Here is a 22,944-nt window from a genome sequence, read left to right as displayed (position 1 = left end):
TTCTACTTCAATTATCAATGAAGAAAATGCAACATAGGCTTTTCCACAGGTCAGTCTGGTGAGGCCATTTTTTCAGTTAAGGTTCCTCATTTCCAAATGACTCTAGCTTGTGTCAAGTTGACATGAAACTAGTAAGTATGATAGACCCTTTGTCAACTTGACACACAAACACACCACTGTCAAATCATAACCCTTCCTTTTTTGTTGTCCCCAAGATTTCATATTAATATCTGTCAGGAGCCATTATCATGAGCTATTACAGGCCGCAGGATTATACAGTAATTATACAGCCATCATTTGATAAGGTCAACCCATTAGAATTAATAATTCTACTGGAAGAAACCATCACACAAGGCATTTTGCAATTATTGCCTTTTGAATGAATTGGCTGTTTTCTTGCTGTAGATTCTTGCTGTAGCCTTTTCCCATCTGTTACAAATTTGGGATTTATTTTCCACAGTTTAGAAATGTTTGATCATCTTTGGGCACAATCTCCCTATGCATTTAGGATGTAATGATCATATCCCCTAGCTATGTGTGAAAACAGTCACACAGTCAAAACCTGTTTCCCACAAACAGGTCTTTTGTTTCTTTCTCCAATGTAAATGCAGAGATCTGCCTTCTTGCAATTATCTTCATTGGCAGGCATTTGGTCAGTGTTAAGTGTACAGGCAAAAGTATCTCATTTGAGACATTCTCAGACACCCAACGACATAGAATTATGACATGTCTAAAATTGTTGATTCACAGCCTTAGAGAGACAGGAAACAAGCATGCCCTGGACTCACCCTGCCAGCAGATAGGAAAGTACTGCTCCAAGCTAACCTCACACTAACAAATTCTTAACTCCTTGTACTTACTTTCACTTTGGTTTATTGTTTAGTTTATTATCTACCACACTTAGGAATGTGTATTACACACAGATTTCCCCCTTTTCCCTTCTTAGATTTCCCTACTTGATTTAAGGTCTCTCTTCCTCTCATTTGATCCTGTTCCCTTCAAGAGTTCACTGAGGCTTTTCCTAGTCACCTCCTCCTCAAGTCATAAACAAAGCCTGACAGTCACTGCCTGGTGTAGACTCTTATTGGCTTTTTATGACCCTGAAAGAATTCAAGCCTTATGACCTTGCTTTGGCCACAGAATTGCTAATTGTATGTGTATAAAAACTAGAAATGGGCTGGAGAGATGGCTCAGTGGTTAAGAGTACTGGCTGTTCTTCCAGAGGTCCTGAGTTCAATTCCCAGCAACCACATGGTGGCTCACAACCATCTGTAATGAGATCTGATGCCCTCTTCGGGCCTGCAGGCAGAACACTGTATACATAATAAATAAATAAATTAATTAAAAAAAACAACAAAAAACCCTAGAAACTTCAGAGACTCAGGGTAGAACAAAGAGAACAGAGAGAGCTGAGGCAGAACAGTAAAGAGACATTGATAGAAAGAATATGGTGTGAGTGGATTTATTCCTCTTTCCTCAGATTAGTTCCTTCACTGTTTGTAGAGTCTCCTCTGAACTATGGGAGAAAGTCTTTGAGGCTGGACCTTAAAGGCTTATGATAAATATCAACATCACAATATAAAATATTCCAACTTTTAAAGGTCCCACAGCCCTTAAAAATTTCAACAATTGCCGGGCGGTGGTGGCGCACGCCTTTAATCCCAGCACTTGGGAGGCCAAGCCAGGTGGATCTCTGTGAGTTCGAGGCCAGCCTGGGCTACCAAGTGAGTTCCAGGAAAGGCACAAAGCTACACAGAGAAACCTTGTCTTGAAACCCTCCCCCCCAAAAAAAAAAATTCAACAATTTAAAAGTTCAGTTTCCTTAAAATATTCAAAGTCTCTCTGAAATTCCAAATATCTGTAAAATTCCAAAGCCTCTTACTGTGGGCTCCTGTAAAATAATAAAAAAAAAGTTAAATATTTTCTTACTCTAAGAGGAAAGAACCAGGCACTGTCACAATCAGATTAAAGCAAAACCAAAGTCAAGCCAAGTGAAACTCAACGGCAGGCCTTTGGGACTATTAAGTTCCAAAGGGATTGAAAAGCACATACAGCACATCTTAGAGGCTCTGGCCAGCTCCTGCTCTTCTCAGTGGTTATCTCAAGGTATTGGCACCTCCAAAATGCTGCATTCTCCTGCTGTGATTGGGTTGCACTTTCACCAATAGTCTCTTCTGGGCCTTCTTCAGGGACTCTGATCCTGCTACATGATGTCATGTGTAAACTTCTCCCCAGCACCCTTCAATTCTGGTGCTTCTCCTTTAGGCTACACATTTACCAAGGGCCCTTCCCATTTCTCCTGGTGCCAAGACTCAGCAATTCTCCATGACTCCTTCATGCCTCAACAACCAGTACTACCTGGAAAACTCTTACATGTTACCAAGTCTGGCTGCTAGCACAAGAATCAGCATTGGCCCATCTAGATCACAGCTTCCGTGTGCTGACCCCGAGGAAACACTTCCCAGAAGAGTCTGCCTCATCACTGCTGGTCTTTTCTTTTTATTTACTCTTCTGTCATAAAATACATCTAATCTGCAGCCTCCCTTCCTTCCTCTCACTCCCAGGTCCACTTCTTTTCTGTTTCCCCTCAGAAAAGAGCAGGCTCCCCAGGGATATCAACCAAACATGGCATAACAAGATGCAATAAGACAAGGCGCAAGCCCTTATATCAAGACTGGACAAGGCAACTCAGTAGGAAAAAAAGGGTCCCAAGAACAGACCAAAGAGTCATAGACACCCCACTCCCATTGTTAGGAGTCCCACTAAAACCCCAAGCTAAATAACTACAATATATATGTAGAGGATCTAGCAGAGATCCATGCAGGCCCTGTGATTGCTGCTTTAGTCTCTCTGAGCCCCTTTGAGCCATGCTTAGTTGATTCTGTGGTCTGTTCTGGTGTCCTTGTCCCCTCTGGCTCCTACAATTCTTCCTATCCCTCTTTTGCAAGGTTCCCCAAGCTCTGCCTTATGTTTGGCTGTGGGTTTTTGCATCTGGCCCCCTCAGATGCCAGAAGAAGCCTTTCTGATTACAACTAGGCTAGGCATGGACCTATAATTATAGCAGAATATCACAAGGAATCATTTCATTGCCCTTTTTTTGGTTCTACCCTGGGTCTCTGAGCCATCCAGCTTCTGGTTCTGCCCAGGCAGTGTTGGGCATGGGCTCCCTCTCATGGCATGGGCTGCAAGTTGGATCAGTCATTGGTTGGCCACTCCCACAAGCTCTGAGCCACCATGTGCCCAGCACATCTTGCAAGCAGGACAGATTATAGATTGAAGTTTTTGTGGCTAGGTTGGTATCCCAGCCCCACCACTGAAAGTTGCCTGGTTACAGAAGATGGGCAGTTCAGGCCCTATATCCTCCATTACCAGGAGTTCTTTCTAGGGTCACCCTCATAGAATCCTGGGAGTTTCTATTGCACTATGTTTCCACACTGGCCCCAAAATGCCCTCTAATTCTAATCATCTCTCCCTGTACTCTCTCCCTCCCTCCCTTTCCCTCTCCCTCCCTTCCTCCCTCCCTCCCTCCCTCCCTCCCTCCCTCCCTCCCTCCCTCCCTCCCCCACTTTCTCCCTCTTGTTCCCATCCCTACCCTCTCCCAGTCCACCTGCAAAATCTATTCTATCTCCCCTTCTCAGGGAGATTTATGCACACCCCCACCCCAGAACTCCTTGTTACTGAGCCTATCTAGGTCTGTGGATTGTAGTGTGATTATCCTTTACTTAGTAGCACATATGCACTTTTAAGTGAGTACACATCATGTTTGTCTTTCTGAGTCTGAGTTACCTCACTCAGAATTATTTTTTCTAGCTCCATCCATTTCCTTGCAAATTTCATGTGGTAATTTTATTTAACAGCTTAGTAATACTCCATTGTGTAAATGTACCACATTTTCTTTACCCATTTTTTAGCTAAGGGATATCTAGTTGTTTTCAGTTTCTGGCTATTATGAATAAAGGCATTTTGAACATAGTTGAGCAAATGCTCTTGTGGTAGGATAGAGCTTCTTTTGGGGTCTTGAGGTAGATTGATTTCCAGTTTTCAGAGGAACCACCACACTGATTTCCAAAGTGACTGTACAAGTTTGCACTCCTACCAGCAATGGAGGAGGGTTCTCCTTGCTCCACATCCTCTCCAGCATGAGCCGTTACTTGTGTTTTTGATTTTAGCCATTCTGACAGGTGTAAAATGGTATCTCAGAGTCATTTTGATTTACATTTCCCCAGTGGCTAAGGATGTTGAACATTTCTTTAAGAGTTTCTCAGCCATTTGCTATCCTCTGTTGATAATTCTCTATTTAGATCTGTACCTCACTTTTAATTGAATTATTTGGTTTGTTGATGTTTAGTTTTTTGAGTTATTTATATATTTTAGAAATTAACCCTCTATCAGATGTGAAGTTGATGAAAATCTTTTCCCATTCTGTAGGCTGCCATTTTGACCTAGTGGTATACCATTTGCCTTACAGAAGCTTTTCAGTTTCATGAGGTCCCATTTATTAATTGTTGGTCTCAATGTCTGCACTATAGGTGTTCTGTTCAGAAAGTTTTCTCCTGTGTCAATGTGTCCAAGGCTATTCCCTACTTTCTCTTCTATCAGGTTCAGTGTGTCTAGTTTTATGTTAAGATCTTTGATCCACTTTGAGTTTTTTTGTTTTTGTTTTTTTGGTTTTTTTTGTGGCTAATTTTTTAGACAGGATTTCTCTGTGTAATAGTCCTGGCTATTTTGGAACTCTCTTTGTAGACCAGGATGGCCTCAAACTCACAGAGATCTGCCTGCCTCTGCCTTTCAGGGCTGGGATTAAAGGTGTGCACTACCACTGCCCATCTGGACTTGAGTTTTGTACAAGGTGATAAATATGGATCTATTTGCATTCTTCTACATGCAGACATCCAGCTTTACCAGCATCATTTATTGAAGATGCTTTCTTTTTTCCACTGTATATTTTTGGTTTCTTTATCCTTAGGTATGTGGATTTATGTCTGGCTCTTTGATTTGATTCCATTGATCAATGTGTCTGTTTTTATGTCAATATCATGTTGTTTTTATTGCTACAGCTCTGTTACAGCTTAAAATGAGAGATGGTGATATCTCTGAAAATCCTTTTATTGATCAGGATTGTTTTAGCTATCCTGGGTTTTTTTGTTTCTCCATATGAAGTTGAGAATTGTCCTTTCAAGGTCTGTAAGAATTGTATTGGAATTTTGATGGAGACTGCATTGAAACTGTAGACTGCTTTTGGTAGAGTGTCCATTTTCACTATGTTAATCTAGTGATCCATGAGCATGGGAGACCTTTCCATCTTCTGATGTCTTCTTCAATTTCTTTCTTCAAAGATTTAAAGTTTTTGTCACACAAGTCTTCACTTGCTTGGTTAGAGTTACACCAAGATATTTTATATTATTTGTTTTGTTTTGTTTTGTTTTTCGAGACAGGGTTTCTCTGTGTAGCTTTGCGCCTTTCCTGGAACTCGCTTTGGAGACCAGGCTGGCCTCGAACTCACAGAGATCCACCCGGCTCTGCCTCCCGAGTGCTGGGATTAAAGGCGTGCGCCACCACCGCCCGGCTATTTTATATTATTTGTGGCAACTGTGAAGGGTGTTATTTCCCTGATTTCTTTCTTGGTCTGTGGTCATTTGTATATAGGAGAGCTAATGATTTTTTGAGTTAATCTGGTATCCAGTGACTTCATTGAAGGTGTTTATCAGCTGTAGGAGTTTCCTGGTTGAATTTTTGAGTCACTTATATGTACTATTATATCATCTGCAATTCATGATACTTTGACTTCTTCTTTTCCAGTTTGTATCCTTTTGATGTCCTGTAGTTGTTTTATTGCTCTAGTTAGAACTTCAAATAAGAACTATATTGAATAGGTATGGAGAGAGTGGACAGCCTTGTCTTGTTCCTGATTTTAGTAGAAATGCTTTTAATTTCTCTCAATTTAGGTTGATGTTAGTAGTGGGTTAGTATATATTACCTTTATTATGTTCATATATATCTTTTGTATCCCTGGTCTCTCTAAGATTTTTATCATAAAAGGTTGTTTGATTTTTGTCAAAGGCTTTTTTTTGGGCATCAAATGAGATGATCATGTGGGTCTTATCTTTCAGTTTGTTTATATGGTGGATTACATTGACAGATTTTCATATGTTGAACTATCCCTGCACCTCTGGGATAAAGCCTACTTGATCATGGTGGATGACCTTTTTGGTGTGATCAAAACAATCTGTATTTTGTTGAGCATTTTTGTATCAATGTTCATGAGGGAAATTGGTCTATAATTCTCTTTGTTGAATCTTTGTATGGTTTGGGTATCAAGGTGGCTGTGGCTTCATAAAAGCAATTTGGAAATGTTCCTGCTCCTTCTATTTTGTGGACTAATTTGAGGAATGTTGGTGTTAACTCTTCTTTGTAAGTCTGGTAGAATTCTAAGCTAAAACCATCTGTCTCTGGGCTTTTATTGGTTGGGAGATTTTAATGATTGCTTCTTACAAAAAGATTATTCCACAGCACTTCTATATCTTTAGTGGTTATAGGTCTATTTAAGTTGTTTATCTATCTTGATTTAACTGGTAAGTGGTATCTGTTGAGAAAATTTTGTGGAGTACAGGTTTTTAAAGATGACCTAATGATTCTTTGGATTTCCTTGGTTTAGTGGTTTGAATGAAAATGGCCCTCATAGACCCATAGGAAGTAACACTATTAAGAAGTGTTGCCTTGTTGGAGTAGGTGTGGCTTTGTTGGAGGAAGAGTGTCACTGGGGGTGGATTTTGGGGTCTTAGATGCTCAAGCCAGGTTCAGTGTCTCACTCTTTTCCTGCTGCCTGCTGATCCAGATGTAGAATTCTCAGCCACCTCTCCAGCACCACATCTGCCTGCGTGCTGCCACGCTTCCTGTCATGATGATAATGAACTGTAATTCAGCCCCAATAAAGTGCTTTCTTTATAGAGTTGCCATAGTCATGGTGTCTTTTCACAGCAATAGAAATCCTAACAAAGACACTTGGTGTCTCTTGTTATGTCCTTCTTTTCTGATTTTGTTAATTTGAATTTTATCTCTTCATCTTTTAGTTAGTTTGGATAAGGGTTTGTTTATCTTGATTTTTCTCAAAGAACCAGCTCTTTGTTTCATTGATTCTTTGTATTATTCTGTTTCTATTTTATTGATTTCAGCCCTCAGTTTGATTGTTTTCTGCTGTCTACACTTGAGTGTGCTTGCTTCCTATATTCTAGAGCTTTCAGGTGTGCTGTTAAGTTGGTAGTTTAAGATTTCTCTCTCTTTTTATATATATATATAGGCACTTATGAACTTTCCTCTTAGCACCACTTTCATTGTGTCTCGTAAGTTTGGGTATGTTGTGGATTCATTTTCATTGAATTCTAGGAAGTCTCTAATTTCTTTATTTCTGTCTTGACCAATTTTTTTTTATTCAGTGTAGAGTTGTGCAGTTTCCATGAGTTTTCAGGCTTTCTGTTGTTGCTGAAATCCAGCCTTAATCTTGGTGCTTTGATAGGATGAAGGGAGTTATTTCAGTTTTCTTATATCTGTTGAAACTCACTTTGTCACCAAGTATGTGGTCAGTTTTGAAGAAAGTTCTGTGAGATGCCGAGAAGAAGGTATATTCTTTTGTGTTTGGGTGAAATGTTTTGTAGCTATCTGTTAGGTCCATTTGGTTTATAATGTCTGTTAGCTCCAGTGTTTCTCTGTTTAGTTTTTGTCTGGATGGCCTGTCCATTGGTGAGAGTGGGGTGTGGAAGTCTCCCACTATCAATGTGTGAGGGTCAATGTGAGTTTTAAGCTTTCATAATGTTTCTTTTACAAATGTAGGTGACCTTGCATTTGAGGCATGGATTTTCAGAATTGAAATGTCATCTTTGTGGATTTTTTCCTTTGATGATTATGAAGTATCCTTCCCCATCTCTTTTGTTTAATTTTGGTTTGAAGTCTATTTTGTTAGAGATTAGAATAGCTACACCAGCTTGATTCTTAGGTCCATTTGCTTAGAAAATCTTTTTCCAACCCTTTACTCTGAGGTAATGTCTGTCTTTGATTGTGAGGTGTGTTTCTTGTATGCAGCAGAAGGATAGATCTTTTTTTCATATCTTTTTTGTTATTGAGAGACAATAAAGACTAACGATTGCTAATTCCTGTTATTGTTGTTGATGGTGATGGTGGTGGTGGTGGTGATGGTGGTGATGGTGGTGGTGGTGGTGGTGGTGGTGGTGTGTGTGTGTATGTGTGGTTTCATTTGGTTTTGCTGGTATGAGATTATATATTTCCTTGGGTTGGAGTTTTCCTTCTCATATCTTCTGTAGGGCTGGATTTGCAGATAGATATTGTTTAAATTTGACTTTATCATAGAATATCATAGAAACATATAAGATATTTTCTCCATCTTTGGTAATTGAAAGTTTTGCTGGGTATAGTATTCTGGGCTGACATCTGTAGTCTCTGAGTCTTCAGGACATCAGTCCAGGTCTTCTGGCTTTTAGGGTCTCCACTGAGAAGTTGGGTGTAATTCTAATACGTCTGCCTTTATGTGTTACTTAACTGTTTTCCTTTGCAGCTTTTAATATTCTCTGTACTTGTCTTTAGTGTTTTAATTTTTAGGTGGTGAGTGGACTTTCTTTTCTAGTCCAGTCTATTTGGTGTTTGGCAAGCTTCTTGTATCTTTATAGGCATCTCCTTCTTTAGGTTAGAAAAATTTTCTTTTATAATTTTGTTGAAAACATTTTCTGGGCGTTTGACCTGGGATTCTTCTCCTTCTTCTATTCCTATTATTCTTAGGTTTGGTCTTTTTGTAGTGTTTTGGATCTCCTGGATGTGTCAGAAATTTTTTAGATTTAACATTTTCTTTGATGATCTATTTCTTCTCTTGTACTTTTAATGTCTGAGATTCTATCTTCCATGTCTTGTGTTCTGTTGGTGATGCTTGCATATTCTTATTCACTTACCTAGATTTTCCATTTCCAGAATTACCTCAATTTGTGTTTTCTTTATTGCTTCTATTTCCATTTTCAGGTCTTGAATATCTTTATTCAAATACTTCAACTGTTTGTTTTTTCTTGGCCTTCTTTATGGGATTTACTCATTTCCTCCAATTTCTTGTTTGACTTTTTCTCAATTTCTTTAAGGGGTTTATTAACTTCTTTATGGACCTCTATCATCTTCATGAAGTTGGTTTTAAGGTCTTTTTCTTATGCTTCAGCTGTGTTGGAATAGTCAGGACTTGCTGTAGTGGGATAGCTGGATTATGGTAGTGATGTATTGCCCTGGCTATTGTTTGTGTTCTTATATTTGTGTCTAGGCATCTGGGATTGGGATAATCACAGGTCTAGGTGCCAATGTCTGGGTTTGTCTTTGTTGAATGGATTTTTCTTCCTTGGTTTCTGTTTCCTTTCTGGTATTTTGGTCTATGTGGCCTGTGGTTGACCACAGGGTCTCTACCTGAGTTGGGGTCTGGCATGGCCTCTTGTAGAGCAGGGTTGTCTCCATCCAAGTAAGGGGCCAGAACATGTTGATGAAGAGGGGAGAGGGGATTGGGGATAGTGTAGGGGGAACTGAGAGAGTGGAGAATGACTGCAGGTGGGTGGTCTACCTGGAGTTCTGGTGGCTGGTATGGCCTCTGGTCTAGTAGGGAGTCTGCCTGAGTTGGGGACTGGGATATGGTGATGAGGAGGGTAGGGAGATTGAGGATAGTGTTAGAGTAGGGGCACCAATAAAGTAGAGGAGGTCCATGAGTGGGCTGCCTACCTGGTCTTCTGGCAGAAGTGGCCTGTGTTTGGGCAGGGGTATCTGCTGGAATTGGGGGCTTATACACTGTGATGAGGTGGAGGGAGAATTGAGGATTGAGTCTTCTGGAAGCTAGAGAGTGGGAAGTATCTGTAGTGGTAGCCTACCTGGTCTTCTGAAAGGCATGACCTGTGGCTGGGCAGGAAGTATCTGCCCAAAGGAACTGAGAGAGTTGCTGGTCTCTTCCTCTTTCTCCTCCTTCTCCTCCTTCTCCTCCTTCTCTTCTTTTTTTGTTTTTTGAGACAGGCTCTCATTGTGTAGCCCTGGCTATCCTAGAACTCAATTTGTAGATCAGACTGGCCTCATGCCACTACTGCCCCACATGTTGCTGATCTCTGATTTTTCAGCACTAACTGACCAGTATTGATTGTCCCAGTAAAGCAATGGCTTCACTTTACTGGTTATTAATTCAAAATATCACATAAATGGCCCTGAGAGACTCCTTAAGGGACTTTCAAAATTTCCCTCTTCAAGTTCACAAGCTTCCATTTTCTGCATGCTGTCAAGATTCTTATCTTCCAAGCTTCCACAGAACATCTCATTGGAGCACTCACCACTAAATGGGATGCCTCAAAAAAAAAAAAATCACCAACAAAAATGAACAAAAAAAGCAAAAAAGACCAAAATGTACACACACAAAAAAAAACACATTTTGTGTGAATCAACTAACTACTCCTGAACATAAACCCTTCCCTGGCCTGTGGTTGATATGCTCATTGTCATTTCATGGAGAAAGTTGATTTTTTTTTTCTCTCCATAGCAGGTATCAATTGAAAATAGCCTTCTTGGTTAAGGATGGGGCTTTGTGCCCACTTCCTCTTCTCAGTGCTGGGATTTTGTCTGGATAGAACCAGTTTAGGGCCTTGTGCATGCTGTTGCAATCTCTGTGAGTTACTATGAGTCCTGTTGTGTCTGGAAGATACCATTTCTTTGGAGTCATCTGCCTCCTTTTCTACATAGATCCCTGAGCCTTGAGAAGTTTAATTAATAAAGGCATCCCATTCGGGGTGAGTGCTCCAAGGTGTCTCACTCTCTACACATTGTTCAGTTGTGGATCTTTTGTTAATTACTATCTACTGCAAGAAGAAGCTTCTCTGAGAGCTGAGTGATGCTCTGCTCTATGGGTATAATGGTATGTTATTAGGAGTCATTTTATTGCTATGTTCTTTTAGCAGAATAGTAGTAGTAGATTTTGCTCTAGGCCCATGACCTATCTAATTTCAGGTTCTTGGCCACTATAGAAGTGTCCTATATGGTTTCTGTCTCATGGAGTGGGCCTTAAATTCAACCAGAAAGTGTTTGGTTACACCAATAACATTTGTGCCACTATTTCACCAGTATATCTTGTATGTAAGTCTCTGTTGTATGCCATGGATTATAGCTGGGTGAAACCAATAATTACTTTTCTCCACTGGTAGTGTGCAAAGTACCTTCCAGCCCGATAAACTGGTCAGGGGAGGGTGAAGCTTCTAGTTGGACACAAGCTCAATTTCTCCATGTTCAAGGGTATAAGATGTATTTTCAGCAATAGGGCCTGGCTATCATGTTATGGAGGGTAACCAATAGTCTTGGTAATAGCCTGTGATGTTTGAGAGACTCTATGGGACATCTTTAGCCAATGACTCAAAAAGATGTAACCCACACTTGGTACTGGAGTTTTTTTTTAATTTTAATTTTAATTTTTTAAAAAAGATTTATTTATTTATTTATTTATTTTGTATACAGTGTTCTGCCTGCGTGCCAGAAGAGGGCACCAGATCTCATTACAGATGGTTGTGAGCCACCATGTGGTTGCTGGGAATTGAATTTAACTGCTGAGCCATCTCTCCAGCCTGGTACTAAAGGTTTTACTTAGTGGCATAAGATGTCTAGTTAGGGCATTGTCTCTCCCAGTATATGGTGACTCCCTTTAAATTCATTTCAAATATGTATAAATCTTAAAAACTTCTACAGTACTATGACATTTCAAAAGGCATTAGTGTTAGTCGTCTCCCCCCACATTCCGTCCTTCACTCTGCCCTCCCATCACTTTCCCCATTGAATTCTCCTGGTCTAGTTTCACCTTTCTCTCTTTATAATGCCATACTCTATTTCCCATTCCTGGGAAGATCCCTTCCTCCTCTTTGAGTCCTTACTAGCTGCATGACCTTTGTGTATATTTTAGATGAAACACACACATCTAAAGTTTAAAAGCTTACATCCACATGTAAGAAAAATATGCAGTATTTGTCTTTTTTAAAATCTCACTCAGGATGATTGTTTATAGCTCCACCTGTTTACCTGAAAATTTCTTTTCTTTTTTTTTTTTTTTTTTTTTTGGTTTTTTGAGACAGGGTTTCTCTGTGTAGCTTTGCGCCTTTCCTGGGACTCACTTGGTAGCCCAGGCTGGCCTCGAACTCACAGAGATCCACCTGGCTCTGCCTCCCGAGTGCTGGGATTAAAGGCATGTGCCACCACCGCCCGGCGAAAATTTCATTTTTTAAACAGCTGAATAGTATTTTATTATGCAAATGTATGCCATTTTTATTACCCGTTCATCAGTTGATGGACATCTTGGCATTTTACAATTTCTGGCTATTGTGAATAGATTAGCAATGAACAGAGATGAGCAAGTATCTCTGGAATAAGATGTGGAGTTCTGTGAGTATTTGCCCAAGAGTGGTATAATTGGATTTGTGGTAGATCTATTTTCAGATTTTTGAGAACTATTGATTTGCCATGCTGATTTCCACAGGGCCTGTATCAGTTTGCACTCCCACCAACAATGAATAAATGTTTTCCTTCACACACATTTACACCAGCATGAGCTATCATTCATTTATTTATCATGGCCATTCTGACTTGTATAATATGAAATCTCAAAGGAGTTTTGATTTGCATTTCCCTGATGACTAAAGATGTAGAACATTTTAAAAGTGTTTTCCAGCCATTTGTGTTTCATCTTTTGAGAACTCTCTGGTTAGTTTTATACCCCATTTTAAAATTGGGTTATTTGTTTTCCTGATTTTCACTTTTATTGAGTACTTTGTATATTCTAGTCACTAACCCTCTATCAGATGTACAATTGGTAAAGATTTTTCCCCATTCTGTAGGCTGTGGCTTTACTCAATGATGGTATCTTCAGCTGTACAGAAGCTTTTCAGCTTTATGGGGTCCCATTTATTGTTTGTCTTAGTGCCTATGCTATTAGTGTTCTGTTCAGCAAGTCCTTTCCTGTGCTAATCACTTCAGGCTTATTTCCTACTTTCTTTTCTATCAGATTTAGGCTATCAGGTTCTTTTGTTGTGGTCATTGATCTATTTGGAGCTGAGTTTTGTGCACAGTGATAAATATGTATCTATTTGCATTCTTCTATATATCCACGTAGGGTAAAAGGATGTAAAAAGGTATTCCGAGTAAATGGATGTAAGAAGCAGGGCAGTGTACCCATTTTAATATCTAAAAAAGTAGACTTCAATTCTAAACTAATCAAAAGAGATAGGGAAGGACACTACATACTCATCATAGGAAAAATCCACCAAGAGGATATTGCAATTATAAACATTTATTCACCAAACACTAGGACACGCAAGTGTATAAAAGAAATACTACTATAGTTGAAATTGCATATGGATTCTCATATAGTGATAATGGGTGACTTTAACACTCCACTTTCTCCAATAGACAGATCTGCAGACAAAAACTAAACAGAGAAATGCTGGAGTTAAAAAACATCATAAATCATGTGGACCTAGTAGATATTTATATATCATTTCTCCCATATACTGAAGAACACACCTTTTTTCTTTGCAGCCCATGGAACTTTCTCCAAACTTGACCACATACTTGAACACAAATCAAGTTCTAACAGATGTAAGAAAATTTAGTGTTAAGGCCAAGGATTGTGCTGAAAGAGATGAAAAAAATTGAAAAAAGACCTGATTCAAAAATTGAGTAAAAAGAGTGGTGCCCTCAGGACAAGACACTATCCAGCTAAGCTTATAACCTGTAAAAAAGAAAAGCCCAGGGAATTGTCTATTCCTAAAAATGAGTAACAAAGTAAAACTTCTGCAAATGTGATTCAAAGTGGCCAGGCTCCATCCCATGAAGCTTGTCACAGCAATTGCCCCACTCCTGGTACCAACTTCTATCTTATTTAATTTTCTACTGGTGTGCTGAGATCCCATGATCAAAGCAACTTATAAAACAAATTATTTAATTTGGTGCTCATGGAAAGAGTCCAGGATGGTGGAATAAAGACATGGTGGTAGGAATAGCTGAGAGCTCACATCTTGATCTTCAAGTTGGAGGCAGAGAAGGGGTGGGGAGAAAGATAGGGGGAATGGCATGAGTCATTGAAACCCCAAAGCCCATCCCCAGTAACACACTTCCTCCAACAAGACCAGACCTCCTAATCCTTCTCAAATAATTCTAAGCAATCAAACATATGAGCCTATGGGAGTCATTCTTATTCAAACCACCATAAACATCTTCACCAACACTTTTTAAATTGTTCAAAAAAAGTAGAAACAAGGCACTGTAAAAAATGCCTTTTATAAAGTCAGTATTATTCTAATAGCAAAACAAGGTTAAAAACACCAGAAATTGAAAATTATAGGTCAGTATCCACAATGAACATAGATGTGAAAGTTCTCAACAAAATACTCACAAACTAAATACCAGCACATATAAAAAAGGTCATCCACCATGACCAGCTGACTTTATCTGGAAGATACATGGATTGTTCAATATATGCAAATCAATAAATATAATACATTATATAAATGCACTTAAGGACAAAACTCTCATGACTATTTTAGTAGATGCAGAAAAGGCCTTTGACAAAATCCAACATATTTTCATGATAAAAATCCCCAAGAGAGTAGGAGTGGAAGGAAAATGTCTGTCTTAGGGTTTCTATTGCTGTGATGAAACACCATGACCAAATGCAAGTTGGGGAGGAAAGGGTTCATTTGGATTGTACTTCCATGTTACTCTGTTCATCATCAAAGGAAGTTAGGACAGGAGCTCATACAGGGCAAGAACTTGGAGGCAGCAGCTGATGCAGAGGCCAAAGAGGTCTAACTGCCTCCTGGCTTGCTCCTCATGGTTTGGTCAGCCTGCTTTCTTTCTTTCTTTTTTTTTTTTTCCGAGACAGGGTTTCTCTGTGTAGCTTTGCGCCTTTTCCTGGAACTCACTTGGTAGCCCAGGCTGGCCTCAAACTCACAGAGATCCACCTGGCTCTGCCTCCCGAGTGCCCGGCCAGCCTGCTTTCTTATAGAACCCATGACCACCTGCCTAGGTATGGCACCACCCACAAGGGCCTGGGACCTCCCCCATCAATTGCTAATTAAGAAAATGCCCTGCAGGCTTGCCTACAGGAAAATTTTATGGAAGAATTTCCTTGATTGAGGTTTCCTCCTCTCAGATGTGTGTCAAGTTAACATAAAAACCAGCCAGTACAATGCCTCAACACAATAAATATTATATATGACAAAACCACAGCTAACATCATCCTAAATAGAGAAAAACCTGATGAAATTCCATTGAAATCAAGACCAAGACATGGCCGTCCACTATCTGAACTCCTTTTCAATATGGTGCTTGAAGTACTACTATCTAGAGCAATAATGCAAGAGAAGGAAACTAAAGGGCTACAAATAGGAAATGAACCTATCAGAGCATCTCTATTTACAGAGGATATGTAAACAGATGCAAAAAATTCCACCAGAAAACTTTTAGAAATGGCCAAAAAGTTCAGCAAAATGGCTTGACACAAGATCAATTTACAGAAATCAGTAGCTTTTCTACTGATTTGTTATACCAACAACAAACTCTGGGAAATCCATCATGGGAACACTTGCATTTGCAATAGCAACAACAAAATATCTAAGAATTAACTTGAATAGGGAAATCAAAGATCTCTACAATGATGACTTTAAATCTCTGAAGAAAAAATTGAGGAAGACACCAGAAGATGGAAAGATCTCTATGCTCATGGATTGGTAAAATTAATATAAAAATGATCATTCTACCCAAAGCAATTTACACATTCAATATAACTCCAACCAAAATACTCACAACATTCTCGTAAGAATAGAAAAACTATCCTGAAATTCATAGGGAACCACAAAAGGACCTGGGATGGCCAGGCAATCCTTAGCAAAAAGAATAATGTGGAAGAATTACCATATCAGATGTCATGCTACAGTACAGAGCTACAGTAATAAAAATAGCATAGTACTGGCATAAAAGCAGACATGTAGACCTATGGAACAAGTTAGAAGAACCAAACACGAGTGCAAATGACTACAGAAATATGCATATTGAACAAAGATACAAAAAAATGCACAATGGAGAAAAGATAGAATCTTTAACAAAGTGTGCTGGGAAAAGTGAGTGCCAAATGTAGAAGAATAAAATAGACCCATATCTATCACCCTGCACGAAGATCAACTCCAAAAGGATGAAATACTTCAATGTGAAACCTGAAATGCTAAAATTGCTGAAAGAAAACAGGCAGTATCCTATAAGCTATAGATATAATTAAGTATATTCTGAATCAGACTCCATTTGTTCAGAAATTAAGGTCAATAATGACAAATGAGATCTTGTAAAACTTGAAAGCTTCTATATAGTAAAGACTCACTTGAGTATAGAATGGTTTTACAGTATGGGGCAGAACCTTTGACAACTGTACGTCTGATAAAGGATTTATATTAAGGATATACCAAGAACTCAAGAAACAAAGACTCAGGAAAACAAGCAATCAATTAAAATGGGTTACAGATCCGAAGAGAGAGTTCATGAAAGAAGAAATAAAAAATCTTGAATAAACATTAAAAAAATCTTTTCACGTCCTTAGCAATCAGGAAAATGCAAATTAAAACAATTGTGAGATTTCATCTTACCCCAGTCAAAGTGGCCAAGATCAAAAAGACAACTGACAACAAATGCTGGCGTAGATAGATGAAATGGGGAATCCTAATTCACTGTTAATGGAATTATAAACTGGTACAGCCACTGTGAAAATCAGCATGGAGAGTTCTTGAAAAGTAAAAAATTTATCTACCATATGACCCAACTCTGCCACTCTTTGGTATATGCCCAAAGTACCTGACACCATAGTTTGTGGCTATCTGCCTAGACATTTCATTGCCACACTAGTCACAATAGCTAGAAAATGGAAATCACCTGAATGTCCTTAAATTGATAAATAGACATTAGGTTGTGGTACACATACACAATGGAATATTACTCAGCAGGAAAGAAAAATAAAATCATGAAAAATTCTGGCAAATGTATTGAACTAGAAAATATTATATTGAGACAGTGAGATAGGCCAGACTCATAAAGACATTGTCTATGCTCTTTTTCATCTGTGGTATCTAGCTTCATATCTTCAGATGTGAGTCTATACCCTGGAGTAAAAAGGGACCATGGTTAGGGGGAGCTCTAGAGAAGCAAATAGCAGAATACAGGCTATATGAAGGGGGAAATAGGAAAAATAGGGAAGGCTTTAATTGGGCAGGGGAAAAGGGAGAAAAGGGAAAGAAGAGAGATCAGTACAGGAGAGGAAGGGTAAATAATATGAAGGATGCTTGAAAAAGACATAGGGAATTTTATATATATCTAAATTTACATATAATACTTAAAACTGTATGTGTATATGTGAATATATAGTTTAAATGAAGTTATGCCACTTGAGCTGACAATGTTTTTCCCAAGAGCCATAGACTATCTAACAAAAAACCTGGTGTGTTAGTTGATGTTCTATTGCTGTGAAGAGACACCATGACCAAGGTAACTCTTACAAAAGAAAGCAGTTAATTCAGGCCTTGCTTATAGTTTCAGAGGTTTAGTTCCTTATCATGATGGTAGTATGCATGGTGCTGGAGCAGTAGCTGAGAACTACATCCTGATCCACAGGCCAACAGAGGAGAGAGAGGGTGGGGGGACTGGGCCTTGCACAGTTTTTTTGAAAACCTCAGAGCTCACTCTCAGTGACATACTTCCTCTAACAAGGCCACTTCTACTCTAGTAAAGTGACATCCCCCTAATCCTTGTAATCCTTTCAAACAGTTTTACTCCCTGGTGACTAAGCATTCAAATATGAGTCTAGGGGCCCATTTTATTCAAACCACCACATTCCTGGCTTATAGTCACATAATAACGCAAAATGCATTTAGTCCAACTTCAAAAGTGCCCATAGTCTTTCGGTCTCAACAGTGTTTATAAGTTCAAAGTTTAAAATCTCTTAACTGTAACTCCCTATAAAATCAAAATAAAAACAGATCATATACTTCCAACATATAATGGCACAGTACATAATCATTCCAAATAGGAGGAAAGGGAGCATAGTGAGGAAATACTGGACCAAAGCAGGACTGAAAACCAGCAGAGCAAACTTGAAATTCTGGATCTCTATGTCTGACATCAGAATGCTCTTCAGATCTCCAATCTTTTGAGATTTGTTTACTGCAACATACTTTCTCTCTCTTGGGCTGGTTCCACACTTGGTCTTCAGCCCTCCTTGGCAGGTATACCACTGATCCGGCTTCTCCAACATCTTGGAGTCTCCAATGAAATCCAGGCTTCATCTTCACAGCTTCACACAATGGCCTCCCTGGGGCTCCGTGCAGAGACACCTCTGACACATGCTTGGCCTCAGCAGCTTTCCTTAGCCATGAAAAGAGATTCCACAACCCTTTTCTTGTATCTTTGACTCTAAAGCCAGAACCCTGTAGATGAAGCTGCCAAGTTCTGTTGTTTGGTGGGGCTGAAACTTGCCCTTCCCTCCTTTTTCAGTTACATTTACATCAGCTTTCTGTTGATGGTTTCCTTCATTGTTTAAGCTTTCCTTTTAATTCCTTTTTACAAGTTGGAAGTTTATCTGGGTTGGGTCTTGCCCCAAGGTCATTCTCTTTATTCCATTTAGCTTCAGGCATTTTAAAAAACTTTTAAATCTCCTTTAAGCAGTGGATTTAGCTCCATTACACTTCCTGGTTCTTTTTAGCCTTAAACAATACATTTTCTATTTCTCTTTGTCCAGCTTGCTCCTTTTCATTATAGATCTGTGTAAGAGTTGTAGGGTCCAGAAATACAGGAATAAGATAGGAATATAGGAATAAGATAGCATCTGCCCAGGCTCCCAAAGCCCAAGAACCTGCAAGGTCCCTGTTTCAGATGTGGTCGGGGGATCACTGGGCCTGGGTCTGTCCAAAACCTTGAGAACCATTCTGATCATGCCCACAGTGCCATCAAGAGGGACATTGGAGCTCTGACTGTCCTCATGTCCTTTGTGGCATGAGGACATCAAGCCCAGATCACCTTCCAGTCAACCTCCTAGGTCTGGCTGTGGATGACTGAGGGGCCCGGGCTGCCTTGGCCCAACCATCACCGTCTCAGACAGGGACCCTGTAGTGCAATCATCACAGTACCACGATGATCCGTTTCTCTTCTTCTCGACTCTGGGGCCACCTTTTTGGACCTGAGAGATTTTTGGGTACCTACCTCTCCTTCTCATTCCACTATTGTTGGAGAAGGGAGACAGCTTTCCCAGCCTCACCAAACCCCATCACTTAGCTGTATTTTTAGGAATATTCTCCTCATCCATCCCATCCTAGTGGTACCTGTTTTGCCCAGATTATGACCCCCAGAGAGACCACCAAAGACGAGCATGCCGGAATGCAAAAACAAGGTTTAATTCTGTTTTTTTTTTTTGGTTTTTTTGAGACAGGGTTTCTCTGTGTAGCTTTGCGCCTTTCCTGGGACTCACTTGGTAGCCCAGGCTGGCCTCGAACTCACAGAGATCCGCCTGGCTCTGCCTCCCGAGTGCTGGAATTCTGGATATCCAAAAGCAATACAAGCCTAGGCAGGGACTTCGTCCAATACATCCAACGCAGTGGAGGCTGGAGGAAGCGCCCACCTATCTGCAAGCTCAGCTTTTAAAGGGAAAAGTCACAAGGTTACATCATTTAGGGGTGCTAGTACGGGTACAATTCTGATTGGCTCGCTTCTAGGGGCTTCTAGAAATTACTTCTAAGAGAGTGGTTGCCCGCCACCATTTCTCATTGGCTGCCCTCAGGTGGGGGCATTTTTATGGTCAGTTACCCTGGAAACCAGGGATAGGACATTCCATAGTCTAGCAGGCATTACCTTGTGACTATCTTGTGACTCTGTACTTTTACACGTCCAGGTTTCTGGAATCTGAACTGACTTGTTTCAGTTACTATTGGCCTATTCCCAAAAGGAAAAATCTTAGGCCTTAATTTTAGGGTGAAAGCATTTTGGTCTTATTTCTAAGATGGCTCATTTTGGTCTCACAGTACCAACTTGTCCCATTCCCTTTCGTGGAAGGGATCTCTTGATAAAGTAGGACCCCCTATTTCTTTTGCTCCCCCTATCTGCTTGACCCTAGGGTTGTCAGCCATCCCCCTTCTCCTTGTCTTCTGAACCACACACCTTTTCCCTTACCAGCTTCCCAGGTGTATCCATGGGTATGGGACACCCAACACCCCGACAGACAAACATCACCCCCCTCTTGTTCAATTATAAAACCCTTTCACTCTCATCCAGGGAAAACACAAGACATAGCCCACCGGCCTGATTCTGGACATTTGGGAAGTTTTGTCTGTCTGTTTTCTGTGTGCAGATGGGTCTGTTTTCTGGTGTATCCATAAGTTTTGTTGTAAGCATGGAACCAAGACAGAAATCGGTCAGGCTCAGGTGGATGTATGAATGATGGTGGCCACCTCATGTTTTATTTCTGACTGGTCTTCTTTGAGTGTGTGAGCTTTCTGTGTTCTGTGTTTATTGGTTTTGTTTTTGCTTTCTTTGCTGCTGCCAACCGCCAGTCACCACTGCTAAGGCTGTTGGTTAAACAGCACTACTTGTGGCTGGCCGCCGCCCGTGGCGGCCATGCTGGCAGAGGAGAGTGCTGATCCGAAGAACTGCAAGCCATGGTTACCTTTTTAGAGCTTTATTGGGGGGGGAGAGAGGGAGAGAGAGGGAGAGAGAGGGAGAGAGAGAGAGAGAGAGAGAGAGAGAGAGAACAGATGGAAGGAGAGAGAGCGGAAAGAGAAGGGGAAAAGGGACGCACAGAGGGCCTGCTCGCTTTTTAGGCTGGGACGCCATCACAGGCTGGTGATGTAATTAAGGACAGAATCCTTACAAAGGCTGCTTGCTAAGGCTGCTTTGATGGCCAGAGCTCAAAATTCATCTCTGTGCTTTCTGGTCACTGGATTCAGTTTATGAAAGAAAGGATTTAAAAATAATGCTTGTTGAGTTGGCTGTTTGAAACCTGGGGCCTATACAGGGTCGCTTGGCTCGGCCTGGGAGGAGGGGACTGGACCTGCCTGGACTGAATCTACCAGGTTGATCTCAGTCCTCGGGGGAGGCTTTGCCCTGGAGGAGGTGGGAATGGGGGTTGGGCTGGGGGAAGGTAAGGGGGGCGGAAGGGGGGAGAACAAGGGAATCCGTGGCTGATATGTAGAACTGAATTGTATTGCAAAATAAAAAAAAGTATTAAAAAATAAATAAAAATAATGCTTGTTTAATAAGGTATTAAAGCTATACCTCCATGCTTTTGTATATAAGAATGTACCTCTGGCTGCAGCCAAATGTCTTACATACAAATCAAAGAAGTTAACTTTTGGGTCACCTATTACTGTCTTCTCTCCTCACCACCTGTCCCACCTTCTAACATACAAGGCTCTCCAGACACCCCTCCCTTCCTGAGTTCTCTCTCTTCAGGTAGAATTGGCAGAGGATGCCACACTTATGTTTCAGCCATGCTCAGGTCTCAATATTTCAAACTGACTAAAGTTGCTGATTGACTCTCTTAAGGCATGTATGGTTCATTTTTGTTTCTGCTGGCTTCTGCCATCAATCTTACTTGGTTCCAAATTCTAGAGTCTGCTTTTTCAGCTACCCCTTCCCTCCACCTTTGCATCCTTCTCTTAATCCTACTAGTCATACCCTGCCTGCAGGGTGGAAAGGGTCAAGGAAAAACAACCTGACCCTGACTTAGAAACCCTGATGTCCCTGAGCACAGAATCCCACCAATCCCTGAGGTCCCTGAGCACAGAATCCCACCAATCCCTGATGTCTCTGAGCACAGAATCCCACCAATCCCTGAGGTCACTGAGCACAGAATCCCACCAATCCCTGAGGTCCCTGAGCACAGAATCCCATCAATCCCTGAGGTCCCTGAGCATAGAATCCCACCAATCCCTGATGTCTCTGAGCACAGAATCCCACCAATCCCTGAGGTCCCTGAGCACAGAATCCCACCAATCCCTGATGTCCCTGAGCACAGAATCCCACCAATCCCTGATGTCTCTGAGCACAGAATCCCACCAATCCCTGAGCATGAAATGTCACCAATATCTGAGCTTGCCCCAGAATCAGACCACCAAAATCAACTAATCCCAGGCCACCCTGGAAAACTCTCCTCCATTTCCCCCAAGAAACCTATATAAGGTCTGTACCCTGTTCAGTTTGCTGCTGTTTCTCACTGGAGGCAGCCACCCTTCTGGGTTCTTCCTTCCCAATAAATCTCTTGCGTGAGGTTTATTGTGTGGTGTGACATTTTCACCAGAGTGAAGCCCAGCTCTATATAACAACTTTTGCTGGAGCCACAGCAGAGTACAGCGGAACTGAAATACTTTCTTGCTGGGGAAACCTTCCCTTAGCGAGCAGAGTTGTTACACTCTAGGGGACCTGAACAGAGCTGTAACAACTTCACTGGGGAAACCCCTCCCTGCCAGGGCAGAGTTGTTACATTGGGGAAACCTTTCCCTGGAGCAGGGCTGTAAGCTGCCATGCTTACAGTGACTTTGTGGTACTCCTTGGCTCCCGACTGCCAGGATATCTTTCCATCTGAGCTGCAAGGCTTACACTGCCTTATAAATTTGTCTAGATTTCTTCAACAACAGATCCAAAAGATGTCTAACCAGACTTTTAATCAGTTGCCATTACAGGGTTACTGGCCCCCAGCTATGGAGCCAGAGGCCAGATTATATCCTGATGGTGAAGGTCAAGTTCACCTCAAGGACTTCGATACCACCAATCAACAGGGAGTAATCTAGAGATAACATCGCCTCCTTTCCCAATCCCTGATTATTTATCAATAGCAAACAAAAAAGGGGTGAATGTAAGCCCCTGGAGGCT

Source organism: Peromyscus eremicus, chromosome 12, assembly GCF_949786415.1.
Source record: "Peromyscus eremicus chromosome 12, PerEre_H2_v1, whole genome shotgun sequence".
Classification (NCBI taxonomy): Eukaryota; Metazoa; Chordata; class Mammalia; order Rodentia; family Cricetidae; genus Peromyscus; species Peromyscus eremicus.
The sequence above is the reverse complement of the archived record's forward strand: the minus strand, read 5'-3'. Positions refer to the sequence as shown.